Here is a 20,474-nt window from a genome sequence, read left to right on the forward strand (position 1 = left end):
GAATTGGAGTATTACACCAAAGTAAAAGACTCTGGGGTGGGTGGGTGGGTGGGGAGAATACAGGTCCATGAAAAATGATGAATGAAATAGTGGGGGTTGTATTGCTAAATGGGAATCTGGGGAATATTATACATGTAAAAAAAAAAAGAAGAAGTAGAAACGCAAAGCAGAAATTGACTGAGTTTGGAGTATGGCACCAAAGTAAGAAAGCAGAAGTATACTAGAGTTTGCAGTGAGTACCTCCCTAATACTTCCTCTCCACTTTTCCAAGCTTTGGGTCCATGATTGCTCAACAATTTGTTTGGCTTTGTATGTTAACTCTCTTTTCAGTCACCAGGTTCCAGGTGTCATCAGGATGCCGGCCAGACTTCCCTGGATTGAAGACCCCACCAATGTGTCCTGGAGTTCAGCTTCCCCAGAGACCCACCCTACTAGGGAAAGAGAGAGGCAGACTGGGAGTATGGACCGACCAGTCAACGCCCATGTTCAGCGGGGGAAGCAATTACAGAAGCCAGACCTTCTACCTTCTGCAACCCTCAATGACCCTGGGTCTATGCTCCCAGAGGGATAGAGAATGGGAAAGCTATCGGGGGAGGGGGTGGGATATGGAGATTGGGTGGTGGGAATTGTGTGGAGCTGTACCCCTCCTACCCTATGGTTTTGTTAATTAATCCTTTCTTAAATTAAAAAAAATTTTTTAAAAATTAAAAATAAAAAAAATAAAATAAAATATTCAGTTCAATGGGTGGGTCATATCTCACCCAGTAAAGTATATATTAGACCCAGATTTGAATCCTTGGAATGACTTGGAAGTACCATACATAGTACCAATTGGAAACTCCATGAAAGTTAGAGCAGGGCTTTGGTGTTTTTCCTTCTCTGAATTTCTCACTTTGACTCTATTTTTTATAGTGGTTCATTTTTTAATGATTTTTATTTATATAAAAGAAGCACTACGAAAAAACATAGGATAAGAAGGGTAAAACTCTACACAATTCTCACCACCAGAACTCACTATCCCATCCCCTCCCCTGATAGCTTTCCTAGTCTTTATTCCTCTGGGAGTATGGGCCCAGGGTCATTATGGGATGCAGAAGGTGGAAGGTCTGGCTTCTGTAATTGCTTCCCCTCTGAACACGGACATTGACAGGTCGATCCATAATCCCAGCCTCTCTCTCTCTTCCCTAGTGGGGCTCCAGGACACATTAGTGGGGTCACCTGCCCAGAGAAGTCTGGCTGGCATCATGGTAGTATCTGGAACCTGGTGGCTGAAAAAAGAGTTAACATATAAAGCCAAACAAATTGTCGATTGATCACAGTCAAAGAGACCCAGAAACACAAAACATAAAAATGTGGACAAACTGAAGTTATGAAATGAGAAGAAATGGATAAATTCTGTTCAAGCAAACAACAGTGATACAAGAATAGTTTTTAAAAGATGTTCTTAGAATGACACAAATGGAAGAACATTTCTTGTTCCTGGATTGGAAGAATAAACATTATTAAAATGCCCAGTTGTCTATTTCTACCTACAATTTGAATACAGAAGACCCACCTGCCTACACAACACCATCCCACCCTACCTTTCATCCTCCAAAGGCAGTGGTTCCATGATTAGAACAACAGCTCCACCAAGCAGGAAGCTCCTGGAAAATACCAAGCAATATAGGAATGTGTCAGGCTACAAAAATAATATACAAAAGTCAGTGGCATTCCTTTATTCAAATACTAAGTCAGAAGAAGAAGAAATCCAGAAATTGGTCCAATTCACCGTAGCAGCATAAACAATAATATATCTAGGAAACTTAACAAAAGAAGTGAAAGACTTGCATACTAAAAACTACGAGCTACTATTTAAGGAAACAGAAAAAAGATATAAAGAAGTGAAGGCAGGACTAGAATGACTTTGAGAACCCACGAAATCATAAGTGAGTGCAAACACACGTGGCTCAAGGACAGAGAAGAGCCTAAGGAGAGATTCCTGGGGCTAAAGCCCATATCTACTCCCAAGGGGCTGGTAACAGTCCGGCAGTTTTTCAGTTGAGGCACCACCTCCAGTCTGTTTCACCAACAAAAAGACTGCTGAAGGGAGGAGAGGACTCTCCTAAGACTCACCAAATGCAACTGTGAGTCTCCATTTCCTACTGTCCTTAGAGGCTGGAGCAGCAGGGTAAAGGCCCTGTGATGATATTGGGGTGGGGGGGGTACAGAAAACTGACCAGGAAAATCAGGAGAAGATCTGCACCACGGTGGCCTAGCAGTAGGGCTGTATAGTGGGAGACTTTCAACATTGTTCTCCTGATGAGAACATGGTGAATAATTGCCTCAGAACCTACAGACTATAGATGAGACTTGTTTAGACATTCACAGGGCCCAGCAGTGCTGCCCAGCTTAGCAGAAAAGCTGAATTGAGCCCAGAGCTGTGGATCCTTGAGGTATGAGAGTCTCTTAACCACTGTATTATCTCTCCCTCACCCTGCTTTACCTCTTTTTCAGGAGTGAGTGATTAAGTTAAAAAACCAACTTATAGGTAAAAAGCCCTCAGGCTGCCATAGCCTACAGGGAAGAAAAAGAACAAAATATTGGGGAGTCCTGAGACTCCCAGATTTGATGGGCCTAGGCCTCAAATAAATCCCTCTCTCAATTGTTACCAGTCATCTCTATCAGGAACAACAAAATAGACACCTTTGTGGGCCCCCATAGTACCTTGCCCTCAACCTGGATCAACACGATTGAGAATGTTCCATCCTCCAAAGGAAGGATGGACACATACTTTATGATACACCTGAGGAAGATTGGTCGACACTGGAGCAGCATAAAATGTTCCTACTCATGACCACAGAATGTGAGCTCAGATCTAGAGGGATGTAGAGGTCATACAGGCTCCTAAGCTAACTATGGGACCCAGATCACATCAAATTGATGGGGTTTACAGTCAACAATATTTCTACCCCTTTCCCATATTAGGGAGCTACTCTTTTCCCTGATCCAGCTTTCTGGTCCTTTTCCCAGCCATGACATCATCTCCCCAGACAATAATTAGGATCCACCTGTGTATCAGACTTCAGGCTCAGGCAAAAAAAAGAAAAAGAAAAAAAAACACTAGTATAGCTATAGGCCCTTTGAACTATAATAAAAATATGCCTACTAGCTATCTACAAAATGGAGGACCCCCAACACTTCATCTGCACTATTTCAGCCTTTAGGCCCATGATTGTTCAACAATTTGTTTGGCTTTGTATGTTAACTCTCTTTTCAGCTACCAGGTTCCAGATGCTAACAGGATGAGACCAGACTTCCCTGGTCAGACAACCCCACCAATGTGCCTTGGAGCTCTGCTTCCCCAGAGCCCTTCCCCACTAGGGAAAGAGAGAGACAGGCTGGGAGTATGAATCCACCTGTCAACGCCCATGTTCAGCGGGGAAGCAATTACAGAAGCCAGACCTTCCACCTTGTGCATCCCACAAGGATTTTGGGTCCATACTCCCAGAGGGTTGAAGAGTAGGAAAGCTATTACTGGAGGGGTTGGTATACAGAGGTCTGGTGGTGGGAATTGTGTGAAGCTGTACCACTCTTATCCTATGGTTTTGTCAATGTTTCTTTTTTACAAATAAAAAAATTTTTTAAAAGCCAAACAGCTACAATTGTAAACAAATGAAAAAGAAAAAAGAACAAAAGAGGCTTTAACAGCCACTGTGCTCCAACTCAGGAATACAACAAACAACTGTTAATTTCCACAACAATCTTACTTAGACACAAGTCAATCCAGGCAAGAGTGCTCAGTGGACTTAAAAGTGCTGAGAAAAGTACCTCATAACATACTATATAGAATGGTTAAACCAAGAAGAAATATTGGACAAGTGACCCATAGCAAAAGTCCACCTAAAGACCCCCCAAAGGTTGAAGCATAAAATAATGAGATCAACATCCAAATGCTACTTAAAGAAATAGTCACAGGAGTGAGTAAAGAGTTTGAAAGAATTGTCATCATAAATGCAGAAACAACAAATGAGACTCTGGAAGAAAACGCTAATTATCTCAAGGTTATTAGAGAGCTGAAAGCTGAAATAGCTGAGCTAAGAACACTACTAACTGAACAAGCTAATACAGTATCAGAACAGGGTAACAAAATAGATAAACTCCAGCAAACAGTAGAAGGGGAGAGAGTAGAATCAATGAAGCTGAAGACAGAATTAGCAAGATTGAGGAAGAATTAGAGACAACTAAAACTGAAGTAAGAGACCTCAAAAAGAGATTAAGAGATACTGAGAACAACAACAGAGACCTATAGGATGACTTCAAAACAATTAATATACGTATTATTGGCTTACCAGAGGAGAAAAGAGGGAGGGGAAGAAAACATTCTAGAGGACATAAAAACTGAGAACTTCTCTAGTTTAGACCACATAAAAGACATAAAGGTTCAAGAAGCCCAGAGGGTCCCAAACAGAATTAATCTAGACTTAAAGACACCAAGACACATCATATTGAGAATGAAAAAGGAATAAGGATAAAGGATTGATCCTGAAGGTTGAAAGAGAAAAACAGTCACCTACAGAGCAAAACCCATAAGATTAGCTGCGGACTTCACACACACACACTACAGGCCTGAAGAGAATGGCAAGATATCTATCAAGTGCTCAATGAGAAAGGCTTTCAACCAAGACTACTGTATCCTGCTAGAATGTCATTCAGACCAGATGCAGACATAAAAAGCTTCTCAGACAAGCAACAGTTGAAGGAATCAACTATCACTAAACCTGCCCTGAGAGAAGTTCTGAAAGGCCTCCTATAAAAACAGTCAGACCACCATAAATATGCCATATAACAGGACACTCTAAAAATCTACAATAATGGTGTTAAAATATCTTCAATCTATACTATCAACAAATGGCAATGGCCTGAATGCACCTATTAAAAGGCATAGATTAGGAAGATGGATCAGAAAACAGAACCCACCCATATGCTGTCTGCAGGAAACCCACCTAACTCAACAAGACAAACACAGACTGAAAGTTAAAGGATGGAAAACTGCCATACAGGCCAATGGCCCGCATAAAAGGGTAAGAACAGCTATTTTCATAGCTGACACAATAGACTTTAAAATAAATAAAATTAAAAAGATAGGAATGGACATTACTCAGTGCTCCGAGGATCAGTCAATCAAGAGGTCTTAACAATTATTAACGTCTATGCACCCAATAAAAAGCCATCTAAATTCATCAAGCATCTACCGAAAAAGCTATAGCAATATATTATAATCAACACAATAATAGGAGGGAACATCAACACCCCACTTTCTCAACTTCACAGATCGTCCAGGCAGAAAGTCAATAAAGACATGAGGGAGCTAAATGAGGAGATAGATAAACTAGAACTATTGGACATTTTCAGAGTCATTCACCCCAAGAAACTGGAATACACATTCTATTCAAGTCCACATGGGTCATTCTCAAGGATAGACCATATGTTAGGCCACAAAGACAGCATCAGCCAATCCAAGAGCACTGAAATCATCCCAAGCATCTTCTCAGACCACAGTGGAACTAAACTAACACTTAACAATCAACAGAAGATTAGTAATAGCCCCAAAATGTGGAAGCTCAACAGTACACTCCTTAACAACTACTGGGTCCAAGAGGAAATAAAGGAAGAAATCAAAATGTTTCAAGAGTTCAGTGAAAATGAAGACACAAGCTATCAAAATATTTGGGACACAGCTAAGGCAGTACTGAGAGGGAAGTTCATAGCCATACAAGCACACATTAGGAAACAAGAAAAAGCTCAAATAAACAACCTGATTTCACATCTTAAAGACGAAGAAGAAGAAGAAGAAGAAGAAGAAGAAGAAGGAGAAGGAGAAGGAGAAGGAGAAGGAGAAGGAGAAGGAGAAGGAGAAGGAGAAGGAGAAGGAGAAGGAGAAGGAGAAGGAGAAGGAGAAGGAGAAGAAGAAGAAGAAGAAGAAGAAGAAAGGAACCCCGAAGCAACCAGGACAGAAATCACTCAAGTTAGGGCAGAAATAAATAACATTGAAAATAAGAAAACCAGGAGTAGGGGCGATAGCACAGCAGGTTAAGCGCACATGGCGCAAAGCACAGGAACCTGAGTGAGGATCCCAGTTCAAGCCCCCGGCTCCCCAACTGGGGGCATTGCTTCACAAGCAGTGTAGCAAGTCTGCAGGTGTCAATGTTTCTCTGCCCCTCTCTGTCTTCCCCTCCTCTCTCCATTTCTCTCTGTCCTATCCAACAACGACGACCACGACATCAATAACAACAGCAATAACAACTACAACAACAAAAAAAGGAAATAAATATTATTTTTAGAAAGTCATTAAAAAAGAAAGAAAATAAGAAAACTATACAAAAGATCAACAGAAGTAAATGTTGGTTCTTCAAAAGAGTGAACAAAATCGACACACCTTTAGCCAGACTCACAAAACAAAAAAGGGAGAAGACCCAAATAAATCAGATCATAAATGAAAGAGGAGATATCACAACAAACACCACAGAAACTCAACATATCATGCAAAGCTTCTATGAACAACTACATGCCACCAAGCTAGAGAACCTGGAAGAAATGGACTATTTCCTAAATACCTACAAACTTTCAAAATTAAATAAAGAGGAACAAGATAATATGAACAGGCCTATCACAGCTAATGAAATTGAAACAGTTATCAAAAACCTTCCCAAGAATAAATGTCCTGGACCAGTTGGTTTTACAAATGAATTCTACAAAACCTTCGAAGAAGAACTAATATCTCTACTTTTAAAAGTCTTCCAGAAGATTGAAGACACTGGAATCCTCCCTTTCAGCTTCTGTGAAGCCAACATCACACTCTGATACCAAAAACAGACAGAGACATAACCAGAAGAGAAAACTGCAGACCAGTATCTCTGATGAACATAGATGCTAAAATATTGAACAAAATTCTAGCCAACCGAATACAGCAGTATATTAAAAAGATTGTTCATCATGACCAAGTGGGGTTGATCCCAATCATGCAAGGTTGGCTTAAATCAATCAACGTGATCCACCACATCAATAAATGCGAGACCAAAAATCACATGGTTATATCAATAGATGCAGAGAAAGCCTTTGACAAAATGCAACATCCCTTTATGATCGAAATACTACAAAAATGGGAATAGATGGAAAATTCCTCAAGATAGTGGAGTCCATATACAGCAAACCTACAGCCAATGTCATACTCAATGGTGAAAAACTGGAAGCATTTCCCATCAGATCAGGTACTAGACAGGGCTGCCCACTATCACCATTACTATTCAACATAGTGTTGGAAGTTCTTGCCATAGCAATCAGGCAGCAGCAAGGAATTAAAGGGATACAGATTGGAAGAGAAGAAGTCAAACTCTCCCTATTTGCAGATGACATGATAGTATACACAGAAAAACCTAAGGAATCCAGCAAGAAGCTTTTGGGAATCATCAGGCAAATATAGTAAGGTGTCAGGCTACAAAAAATAACATACAAAAGTCAGTGGCATTCCTTTGTGTGCCTTTTAAAGATAAAATCTATTATTTTTCTTCATGTATCATTACAAAACTTCCTAGTAATTTTCTCTCTCCCCTTTTTCTGATCCAGCATCTGATTTAAATCTTTATCTTCTTACTTTTCAATTGCTAAGAACTAATCATTCTACTGTCTATTATTGTTATTTATATCTATACTTCATAGAAAATAATGTTTGCTTGCATTTTTTCATTCCATCTATATCATTTATTCTTATATTAAAGTCTAAATAAATGCAGTTACTCCTCATCAACTAATGCATGCCAAATAGCTCTTAGTATTTCTTATCTAAATATTTTCCTATTAAATTCCTTAGTCATGGTAAGAGTATTTTCTTCTAAGTTTTCTTTATTTATTAACATGAGAAAGAAAGAGAAGGAGAGGGAAAACCAGAACATCACTCTGACACATGCGGTGCCAGAGACAGAACACAGGACCCTATGTTGTAAGTCCAGCACTCTAGTCACTGTGCCCCTCTCATATGTCTATTTTCTTAGTTTTACGTGTTCACTAGACTTGTACTCATACCTGAAGGTGGCTTGAACTGAGTATAAAAATCTTCAGCTCAAGTCTTTCTGTTGTTGAGTTTGCCAATGTCACAACTTTTACAGACTTCTCTGAGCAGGTTTCTTTTGCAGCACTTGTTCTGAAAGAACTATATTCCTACATTATAAATATATTTTCATTACATCATGATATACATACATATATATATATATATATCATGACATACATACATATGTACACATTTGTATATAACCGGAATCTGGTGCTTATGGGATAGCAGACCCATGGTGGAATCAGCCAGTTTGCTCACAGTTACTCAGAAGTGGAAATTCCTTGAGGTACTAGGTGAGGCATAACAGTAAACCTGGGCTTCATTTCTTTCATGATCCATTTTTCCATGTATACGTCCTCTTTTTATTTTTCTTATAGGTATCTGATCTATAATTAAGCCCATTGCTGAAGCCAATTCAGAAATTACTTTAAGTTTTTTTTTATTTAGATAGAGACACAGAGAGAGTGAAATAAACTCTACCACAGAAGCCACCTTCAATGAGGTGGGAACCAGACTTGAGCCTGGCTCGTGCACATGGCAAAGCAGCACATATCTAAGTGAACTATTTCACTGGCTCAGAAAGAAAAGTTTTCATGTATTGTTGTTCCAGTAGTGAATGTTTTTACTGCACTATCCTTTCACAAGAATTCGGACCTTAGAGGTACTCCATTCCATAAGCTCAGGACTTTCACTTTTAGTTAGGTTGAAAAAAGTCACAAAGATTGCTGGTGCAACCATAACAGTGAGACTTGGCTAGACAAGTCATAAGATCATGGTTTTAGAAACTGAGACTCCTGGTTTCAGCTCTAGCATGCTAATACCTCAGAAGTTGTCTCTACTATCCTTATAACAACAAAACCCAGATTTTACCAGAGCCCTGCTTGGCTCTGGTTTATGGTGATGCTGGGGATTAAACCTGGGACCTTGAAGCCTCAGGCATAGAAATCCTTTTGCATAACCATTATGCTGTCTTCCCAGACCAAAAGAATGACTTTACTCAGACATAGACAACTGTGTTGCAGGGCAAACTGCCACCCCCCCAAATCGATAAATACTACTAAGTCCAGGGTCACAAAGTCAAGATCTTTTTACCTATAGTAGAAATACCATTGGCTTAAACGGGAAAATTGATGAATTGCTGAAGATTGAGTGTGGGCTGCCTTGCATAAGAGAAATTCCGAAGGCTGCAGTCTTAAGGGGACATGTGTACTTTCAAGGATTTTTGCCTACATAAGCCCCACCTAGTTATGATAAAGAGCCAAAAACAATCCCCACCTAATTTTTTCAAGGGCGTAGAGAGTAAACAGTGTGCTATCCGCTACAGTGTGTTCTCCAAACTGAGTCATGGCTTGGAACAAAGACTTACTCTCTGGAGGAGAGGATTTCATGGGAGTCTTACCTTATGGGGGAGGCATTTTCCTGACTTAGGCCTTCCAGCACCACTAAGAGGACATAGCTTTAAAAATGCTGTTATGGACACAGTCCAGAGCTATAGACCGATGAAATAAAAACTGAAATTAAATTGTTACTTTATAAAACGAATGATCTCTCCTGCACCTTACCCTGAAACCAAAAAGTTTCATTAGAATTACAGTGTATTATAGATGAAAGATTGACAAAAGGCAGGCTTTATGTGATAAGTAGTTCTTAAAGCATACTAGTGACAACAGGAGAGACAAAAATCAAGGACACTAGAGGAATTCGAAGACTTTGACACCTACAGCTATAGCAAACATTAAACATTAAACAAAGTCAACCTAAGATTAAAGCACCACCTAACACCAAAGGCTTAACTCAGTACTATTGCCCAATGCACTGTGTTTGACTTCTAGCAATAAAATCATAAAGCATGTTAAAAGGCAAGAAAGAAAGAAAGCTGCAGATACAAAACAAGAGTCAGACTCAGCCATGACAAAGATTTCGGGATTCAAAGGCATAATTAATATATCAAAAACTCCAGTGTAAAAAGTAGACGATATTCAAGATAGAAGTCAAGAATCAACATGGTGATTTAAAGGATAGGGTAGAGGAAGTCATCAGGAAAATCCAGCACAGAGAATGATGAATTGAAACAAAAGGACGATATAGGATCATTGTGGGGCAACACAAAGAGGAATAACATTCACATCATAGGGTGCCAGGAAGACCACCGAGAAAGGGACAGAGTTATGGAATTCCATTAGCCAAGAATTCTCCCAAACTGAAGAAGGAGACACAGCCCCAAATCCAGAAAACTCTGTCATTCAAAACAAAATCAATCCAAACCAAAGTTCACAGAGGCACATAATAATTGGATTCACAAATATTACGAAAAACCAATCATTCTAAAAGAAGAAAGAAAGCAGAGCTAGCAATAAGAAGACCCCTATAAAACTATTAGCATATTTCTTAACAGGAATGCTGAAGGTCAGAATGGACTGGCAAGATATATTCAAAGTTTTGAATGGAAAAGACCTCTGCCCAATAATACTCTCTCTGTCCAGCTATACTATGAATCATTTTTGAAAGAGTTATAAGGAGCTTTCCAGTAAAAAAAATAGCTAGAAAAATGCATTACCACTAACAACTCCTACAAAAAACACTAAAAGAACTTCCCTAAAATAAAAACATAGAACATCACCAAGGGTGTAAATAAAAAAAATAAATCAAGGGAAACATGCAAATGTCAATGAATCAATGAACACAAATTGTATCCCTTATTTACCAGTATTGGTGACAGTACACAAAAGTAACAAACAATCAAAGCAGCTTGCAGGTACTTAGATCAAGAGAACTAGATTAAAAAAAAAAAAAAAAACAGGGAGTGGAGGCAAGATGGCAGCTTGGAGACAACACCTGGTGTGAGCTCTGTAAGGAAGCTGATTTCAACCTCGGAATCTCGGGTGAGGCCACCAGGTTCCAGATGATACCACAATGCCAACCTGACTTCCTTGGGCAGAGACCTCCCCATGTGTTGTGGAGCCCCGCCTCCCCAGATCCCTGCCCGACTAGGGAAAGAGAGAGACAGGCTGGGAGTATGGAACAACCTGTCAATGCCCATGTTCATCCAGGAAGCAATTATAGAAGCCAGACCTCCCACCTTCTGCACCCCATAATGACCCTGGGTCCATACTCCCAGAGGGATAAAGAATAGGGAAGCTATCAAGGGAGGGGACTGGATATGGCACTCTGGGGGGTGGGCACTGTGTAGAAATGTACCCCTCTTATCCTAAAGTCTTGTCAATATTTTCATTTTTTTTAAATTTTTTATTTAAGAAAGGATTAGTGAACAAAAACATAAGGTAGGAGGGGTACAACTCCACACAATTCCCACCACCCAATCCCCATAACCCACCCCCTCCCATGGTAGCTTTCCCATTCTCTAGCCCTCTGGGAGCATGGACCCAGGGTCATTGAGGGTTGCAGAAGGTAGAAGGTCTGGCTTCTGTAATTGCTTCCCCGCTGAACATGGGCATTGACTGGTCGGTCCATACTCCCAGTCTGCCTCTCTCTTTCCCTAGTAAGGTGTGTCTCTGGGGAAGCTGAGCTCCAGGACACATGGGTGGGGTCTTCAATCCAGGGAAGCCTAGCCAGCATCCTGGTGGCATCTGGAACCTGGTGACTGAAAAGAGAGTTAACATATGAAGCCAAACAATTTGTTGAGCAATCATGGATCCCAAGTTTGGAATAGTGGAGAGGAAGTGTTAGGGAGGTACTCACTGCAAACTCTAGTGTACTTCTGCTTTCAGGTATATATTTTGCAGTAGTTTATGGATACGTGTGCACATAAGCTCTCTCTCACAGAAACTGGTGTATAACTAGATTATGGGACTTTGTTAGAAAGTGAACTACCTGAGATGAAATTAGAGTGTACTATAAAAGGAAAGGTCTCACCCGAGTAATGAAGTTGAAGGGTTGTCATTCCACACGTGAAGTCTCTGGATACAGTCTGAGGTGAAGCATGTTGAGGTGGCAATCATTGCTTTGGCTAGGTTGTGATCGGCGGATGCAATATTATTTGGTTTGGATTGGGAGATGCATACGGGAAAGTGGGCCCTATCCAAGGGTTCCAGGACTGGGGGAAGTAGGGGCTCTATAGTGAAGATGTGAGGTTCCTGCTGTCTTAGGGTTCAAAAAGACAATCGATAGTTAATATTATCATCACATTATTTGTTAATTCGGTTAACTTTGAAAAGTCCCTTTGTTATGGTTTGCTGTACAGTACCCAGTATCTTGTATATAGCTGTGCTATTGGATGCTTCTAATCTACTTTCATTTTAGAAATAAAAAAATGAGATTGGAGTTCAAGCCAACAAAAAAAAAAAAACAGAAATAGATTAACACATACATGTCCAAATATTTTTTTAAGCAAAGTTACAAACGTAACTCAATGGCATAAGCACAGGGCCAGCAAAACAGCCCACCTGTGTGCTGCTTTGCCATACATGCAATCCAGGTTCAATGCCAGCCCCACCATACTGAAGGAAGCTTTGGTATTGTGGTCGGTCTCTCTCTTTCCCTCTCTCTCTCTCTCTCTCTCTCTCTCTCTCTTTCTCCTCTGTCTTTATCCAAAAATTAAAAAAAGGAGAAAGAAAATGACATAAGCATAATATTTCAGTAGGTGTCCTGGAGCAACTGTACATCTGTAGGTAGAAATACAGATTTTGACATAAGTCGCACATCTGGACAAAACTTCAGTCAAAGTGAATCATGGTCTTATATGTAAAACACAGAACTATAACTTTTAGGGGAAACATGTAAGAGAAAATATTTGGGATATAGATCTAGGTAAAATGTCTTAGATTTTATACCCAAAGCACAGACAATGAACCTCATCAAATTTCAAAGCTTTTACTCTATCAAATACTTGAGGATGAAAAAAGACAGGCAACAAGAGGAAGAAAAGTATTATAAATTACATATACAACAAGGGCTAGTGCCATAAATATATAAAGAACTCTCAAAAATCAAACACAAAAAACAGCTCAAATAAAGTAATGGCCAAGAAGCATGGACAGATATTTTACAAGGGTAACCCTAACCACCCAGACTTTTGTTCAATATCAGGGAAGCAAATTAAAACCACAAAGAGATACTAACACAGACCTATCAGAGGGCCAGAAAAAAATAATGACAACATAAGATGTTGGAAAGTTGCCATAGAATCTGGATTTATCACTAATCGTCAGTGGGATTATCAACTAGTATAGTCAATGTGGAAAACAGCTCTTGAAATATTAAACATTAACTAGCATATAACTCAGCAATTTATGTCTGGGCCCAGAAAAATAAAAACTCTGTGTACATAAAAACCTATAAATAAATGTTCATAGCAGCTTTATTCATGACTGTAAACTACTGGAAATAGCCCAAGTGTTCTTTGATGGGCAAATGGCTGAACAAACTATGATGCATATACAATGAAATAACATGTGATAAAAAAAACTCTACTAACACAGCAGATTAAAGTGATCTTGAGACAGCTAGACTGAGTGAAAAAATCAATCCAAAAAGGCCATAAATACACACACACACACACACACACACACACACACACACACACAAATGTGGAATGACAACAAAATTATAAAGATAGGAAACATTCTTGTGGTGTGAGCAAAGTGGATATAGCTATAAAAGGCAACAAGGAGGAAGTCGGGCGGTAGCGCAGCAGGTTAAGCGCAGCAGGTTAAGCGCACGTGGCGCAAAGCACAAGGACCGACGTAAGGATCCCCATTCAAGCCCCCGGCTCCCCACCTGCAGGGGGATCGCTTCACAGGCGGTGAAGCAGGTGTGCAGGTGTCTGTCTGTGTCTGTCTTTCCCTCCTCTCTCCATTTCTCTCTGTCCTATCTAACAACAACGACATCAGTAACAACAACAATAATAACTACTACAATAAGGGCAACAAAAGGGAAAATAAATTAATTAATTAAAAAAAGGCAACAAGGAACTTACTATGTTGATAAAAAAAAATGTGCACTGTCTTGTTTGGTCATGACATGAAGCTACCCATGTCATACAATATATAGAACTATACACATACACACAAATGCATGTAACTTGTGAGATCTGACTATGCTCTGTGGACAGTACCAGTGCCATGCTCCTGAGCAGATATTTTTAGAATTATATGAGACTTAACCATTGGGTACATAAACCAGAGCTGAGCAGCGTTCTGGGGGGGTGGAGGAAAAAACCCAACCACGGGGCCAGCCAAACAGCTCACTTGGATCATGTTCTGCTTTGCTATGTGTATGGCCCACTTTTGAGCCCAGCCCCCACCACACTGGAGGAAGCTTCAGTGCTGTGGTCTCTTTCACTCTGTCTCTCTACCTTGATGTTTCTATATTACAAATAAAAAAACTCAGCGTATGTATGTATGTATGAAGTATGTATGTATAGGCCCATTAATAGAGTCTATTCTGTCCCTATGACTTGCCTGATTTATTTTCTTACTCCAACACACACCATTTTGATACACGCGGCTTCATAGTAAGTTAAGATGTATAACTCCTATTACTTTTCCCCCAAGTTGACAGATTTGCTAAAGATCCCAAGATATGTTTACCCATTCCAACATCTTCACAGCTTTGTCTTTCCTAATGTCTTGCTTCACAGTGTTCACCTGTTCCAGAAACTCTGAACTCTGATCTTCGGCTCCTCAACTTAGTGACACTGCTAAGCTTAGTTTGGAATCCAGTTCTCTATGTTGGGGTCAAGAAGTCATCACCAAGCAAAGAACCAAAGAATCCAGGGCTTACCTTATGAGTTTGTCTTGTCTTATAGATTATAATCATGTGATGATCATTGTTCAATACCTGTAAACAGTTCCCTTGCATATTTTTGCAGCTTTCTAATATTTTAAATTTCAGGGGTCCTATTCACAAATGATTTTATTAACCATTTCCTTGTTTGTTTGTTTAAATCAGTAAGATTCAGTTTCTACTGAACTCAGCTAAGAATCCTGACAGCTACTTTGTGCTGTGCTCTATCAGTGGTTAGCATTCACTATGAAATTCAATCTTCATCTAGAGAAACCTTCCCTTGTAGAAACAAAGGCAATGGCAAGATGCATTTCTCTCTAACAATGGAACAAGGGAAAGAGGAGATTCTAGTGAGAGAAGAGGTGTCCCAAATGGAAGAAGAATATGTGAATAAACAAGACAACAACGAGCATGGCAGGAAATAAAGTATGAGATCGTTGGTACTTTGAAGGCAAGAGTTCTGGAACCTGGGAGTCGGGCTGTAGCGCAGCGGGTTAAGTGCAGGTGGCACAAAGCACAAGGACCGGCATAAGGATCCCGGTTCGAGCCCCTGGCTCCCCACCTGCAGGGGAGTCGCTTCACAGGCGGTAAAGGTGTCTATCTTTCTCTCCTCCTCTCTGTCTTCCCCTCCTCTCTTCATTTCTCTCTGTCCTAGCCAACAACGACAACAATAATAATAACTACAACAATAAAACAACAAGGGCAACAAAAGGGAATAAATAAATAAAAGAAAAGAAAAAGAAAAAAGAAAAAAAAAGAGTTCTGGAACCTGCATAAACCCTCCAAAATCCAATAAAAATACTACACCATAAAAATTTCCCCCATAAAACCTGATTCTTTATATAGTATATAATATACAGCCCTATAGGATTGTCTTTAGTGTCCTCTTCACCTCTCCTAGCATTAGAACAACCAACCATCCCACATTGCCCTGGACCGTCCCACTTTCAGCAAACTCTAACATCCCAGGAAATTCTTCAGCCTTAGGCAAAGTGGGATGGTTGGTCGCCCTCAAAATTTGTCTTTTAGTATGATATGCCACTGCTGATCTAGCAACAGTCCTGGACGCACACCAGACTTAACACTGACCAATGAATCTCTTCCCCAGATAGTATCTGTGATAGAGAGCTGAGTGCCAGGTTTTCTCGTAATAGAAAACATACTGTGAAGAGTGGATTTAACCAAAAACCACCCTCTGCAGCACTTGAAGCATATTTTTTCCATTATATGATTCAAGACAATTCCCTTCTCGGGTATCTCTGACTAGCTTCCCAACACAGGAGGGATATTAGGGTGATTTCTGCCCAAGGTGAGGATTCTGATCAGCAGTCTTTGCCATGGAGTTCCTAGGTGGGCTGCCAGAAACTTGTAGGGAGCTGTGCTGCAGCATGAGATATCTCCTACCTTCTCCACCTTCCTTCCTTCTTCCTTCACAAGGGGCAAACCTATACTGGATAGCTGGGAAAGTACCTCAACTGGCAGAGCAAAGGACTTGCAAGCTTGAGGCTTCTGGTTTGATCCTTGGCATTATATAAACTGGAGTAATGCTCTGGATTCTCTCTGTCCTTCTCTCTGAAAATTTCCTGTCTCATATGAAATGAATAACACATTAAAAAAAAAAGCCTGGGAGTCGGGTGGTAGCGCAGCGGGTTAAGCGCAAGAGGCACAAAGCGCAAGGACCTGCGTAAGAATCCTGGTTCTAGCCCCCAGCTCCCCACCTGCAGGGGAGTCGCTTCTCAAGCGGTGAAGCAGGTCTGCAGGTGTCTGTCTTTCTCTCCCCCAACCTGTCTTCCCCTCCTCTCTCCATTTCTCTCTGTCCTATCCAACAACGATGACATCATCAACAACAACAATAATAGCTACAATAAGAACAAGGGCAACAAAAGGGAAAATAAATAATAATAAAAACTCAAATATAAAAAAAGTAAAAACAAACAAACCTGTATTGGTGTCTGAAAACTCTTTCTGTTTAGTCCTGTTTCTCCTCTACATTGCGCTACCTCCCGGACCACATACAGATCTTTATTTATATGTGAATGACACATGGAAACCAGCATCTTGGGTCGGCATCTACACCTGTTTACCAGCATAGTTGTAATGAGCATCACTGTGAAGTTTTTGTGAAATTTAATCCTGTTTATGACTTTAAAAGTTGTTTAAAAGTGATTAAAAGTGTGCATTATTTTGAATTTTGGTTTCATTTTTTGACCTCTGATAAACTCTAGCATTGTATCTCCAGTTGTTGAAATTCTATGAGAAAAGTTCAGAAAAGCATCAGTTACCACATATCCGTGTTGCATGGACTCAAAAACAAACAGCTTTGGTGTGTGTGAGTGTGTGTGTGTGTGTGTGTGTGTGTGTGTGTGTGTGTGTGTGTGTGTGTGTGTCAGAGAAGAGAAAGAGAAGGAGAGAGAGAGAGAGAGATTGGGAGAGGGAGAAGGAGAAGGGGATAGCACAAATGCACAAATAAATGCACATGGAAGAACAGAAATAAAGCATAGATGGAATTGTATTTGAATACTTGATTTTGACCATTCCTGAAGCCTAACTTTGTCTTGCCCTTCCTAAATTCTGATTATCCCACTCCCTAAACTTTGTGAGACTCTCCATTCTCTTCCAGTACATTTCTCCATATCATCTAAGTTAGGTCCAGGTAGCTTTTTGTCACTTTCAACTAATGAAGTAGATCCTCACTGCAAAACTTACTGTATAGGCTGAGTTAGTTAATAGTCATAAATAAATGGTGACATCCTCAGACACTAACATGTCTTTTTTTTAATCCATCAGTAGATAAGGCAATCATGTTCATGGTCTATATTACAGATAAACAGCCCATGGAAGGGGTGGTGATGATCTGGTTTACAGCAAAGATTAGGTTGTTGAAGACCGGCCTACAGATCAGATTCTTCTTCCTTACTTACACTTAAGAATAAAGTTTTACAGATACACAGCCATACTCATCACAGAAACATTATCTATGATTGATTTTTCTCTATGAAGGTAGAACTGAGTAGTGACATAGACTGTATGAGCCCATGAAACCTGAAATACTCACTAGGTGATCCTTTGCCAATATATATATCTCCTTTGGCCTTGGGTGTCAAGAGTGTAAGTAGAGACAAACATATGAGCAAAGTATATTTGTGTTAGCTGCTACACACACACCATAGTCAGATAAAGCAACAAGCAAACAATTGCAACACAGAATAGTGCAAAGTAAAAAATGAGGGAATGGTTGAATAAATGTCATTCCTAATAAAACACAGAAAAGGAAAATCATTCAGTAGTATTCTGCAGAATCATCTGCTTACTGACACATTTAAATATGTTAAATATCAACTCAGCCCATTTCTATCTATATTAAATTTCAAAGATAATTAATGAGTATAAACTCTAGAAAAAATGGAAGTTTCCATTAACCAGAGAAGAGACAAACAATGTGAAAGAGAAAGGTAGCAGAGATTCCTTATCTTCCTTATTTCCTTTCTCCCTCTTTCTCTTCCTTTCTTCCTGGATTCAGCATAGAAGTTCTGGTTTAAACTTTAATGATTCAAATAATGTAAGCATTCAAAATCAACTCATGTTAAAATATGAGCCCAACTACATACAGACAGAAACTTCCCTTCAGCATTCTGTGATAAACCGTTACTATTCAAGTAAGCAATATGGGGATCTGGGCATTTTCTGAGTCCTTTAACACACAAAGCTAGCCTTGATTTGTTCTCTGAAAATGTAGAGCGAAACCATTTCTGCGCATTAAAAACTCAGAAAGAAACATGTTCCAAAAAAGGCAAATGAGCATGAAGCAAATAATGCAAAGACTCTGCTCATGTTAAAAAAGAAGAAGGAGGAGGAGGAGAAGAAGAAGGTGGAAATAAATACAAGTGATGCAAAGAGAAAGAAGCACACTTTCGTATCACTCCCCATTCAAAAATAGTCTGTCTCTCTTCTTCCAATTATATCTGAAGCACCTCTTCCCTTGCTGCTCACGCCTCCTTCAGTCACTGAAATGCAACGTCATCGCCATGGTCGTCCCATAGCAGCTAATGCACAGTGAGCACTGACAGTGTGTCCCACCTGGACAGGCACTCTACACAGATTGTCACATTCAGTCATGTCATGCTATAACATGCCATGACGATGCCCATTTGTAGTCAAGGGCCAGAGAAGTGACACCAGCACCCCACAGAGTAGCACTGAGGGAGGGTATCCACTGTTTTCTTCCTTCCTCAGTTTGGCTTGGCTCGGCTCCACCAAAGTTATGTGTGGAGAATGAATGAGTAGTGTTTCTTAGCATTGTTTCTCACAAGTGTCAAAAAATCATAGAACAATGATGTCTGATGAAAGACTGTTCACAGTTTTCACTTATGTTTTTATTATGATCTGCCCTAGGATGTGGAGGCAGATTCTAATGTATGCTTAAATCTCTCATTCAGCCCTGAAGCCTGACTGCTGATGAAACTGCTTGACCCCTCTTTGTCCCAGTTTCTCTAATTGTAAAGCAAAGATAATATTATCTACTTTAAGTGCCTGCTATAAAACATTTAGTCCAGTGTTTGTCATATAGGACAAAGTTCCAGGTTCAATCCCCAGCATCATAGTAAGCCAGAGCTGAGCAGTGTTCTGGTCTCTGTCTGTCTCTCTTCCCTTCTCTCTGTCTCTCTCATTAAAATAAAGTAAAACTATCTAAACAAAAAATAAATGTCAGTCATTATTAAGGCAGCTGGCTTCTTTTTGAAATGACTGAGCTGGCTTTCTCTACGAATTTTTGAGCCTTGCTCTGGGTATTTCCCATTTCACTTTCCCTGCATTGACTATATGCACTCTGATCACTACTGTCTCATGCTCCTTGATATTACAGGGCCTTTGATCTCAGGCTGTTCCCTCTATCTGAAAAGTTAGCTCTTTTCCTGGTTTCCTGGCCAGTTCTTGTTTGTTCTTTGGACTCTATCAGGCCATGGAGTGTATCTGGCCTTTGTGTACCACATCACACCCAGAGCTTAACAGTACAGTTAATCTTTGTGAACTGTTTGTTCCGAATGTTTGCTGCATGATGGAATGCCAACAAGAACCTCGAATCTTATCCTATTCAGCTGTTCTTGTGCATCATTTCACATCTTGGCTGGAGTCTTCCCCTATAATCACTGATCGTCAACACTTTTCACTAGCTAATCACTGAACACTCATTGCATTCCAGGCTTTGTGGTAGGGGCTTGGGGGGAAATTGGAGAAGATAGTGCTTCTGCTCTCTAGAGAATGCTAATCGTAGAAAACAAGTATGTGAAAGAATAAACAATAATCCAGAATGAGAATTGGTTAATGATGGTGAGTCCCTGGTGTTCGTACTGAACCTACTGGGCATAATCTCGAACCAGTGTATGGAAAGGGGGGCTATAAATGCATCTGGGAAGGATACAGAGGAGAAAGTAGGAAAATGTGGTTAAGAACAAGGAGTGTTAGTAGTCCACGAAGAATAGCAATGATGGTACAACACAGGGCAGAGAGAATCACAGAGCAACGAAGGATCTTGTTTTTTGCTGGTACAGACATGTGTACATAGATTTCTTTATTGCCCTCTTGACAGTAGACCAATATATGCCATCTGAGTGGGAGCGCTTCTGCATAGTCTCTTCCCAAT

General features: G+C 40.1%; 1 protein-coding gene across 1 annotated transcript in view; it reads right to left on the minus strand.

The window, feature by feature from the left end:
- The window catches only part of SPRY3 (sprouty RTK signaling antagonist 3), a 137,625-nt gene that overhangs the window by 115,961 nt on the left and 1,190 nt on the right, over positions 1-20,474 (minus strand). The window lies entirely within an intron of this gene.

This window comes from Erinaceus europaeus, chromosome X (assembly GCF_950295315.1).
Source record: "Erinaceus europaeus chromosome X, mEriEur2.1, whole genome shotgun sequence".
Lineage (NCBI taxonomy): Eukaryota > Metazoa > Chordata > Mammalia > Eulipotyphla > Erinaceidae > Erinaceus > Erinaceus europaeus.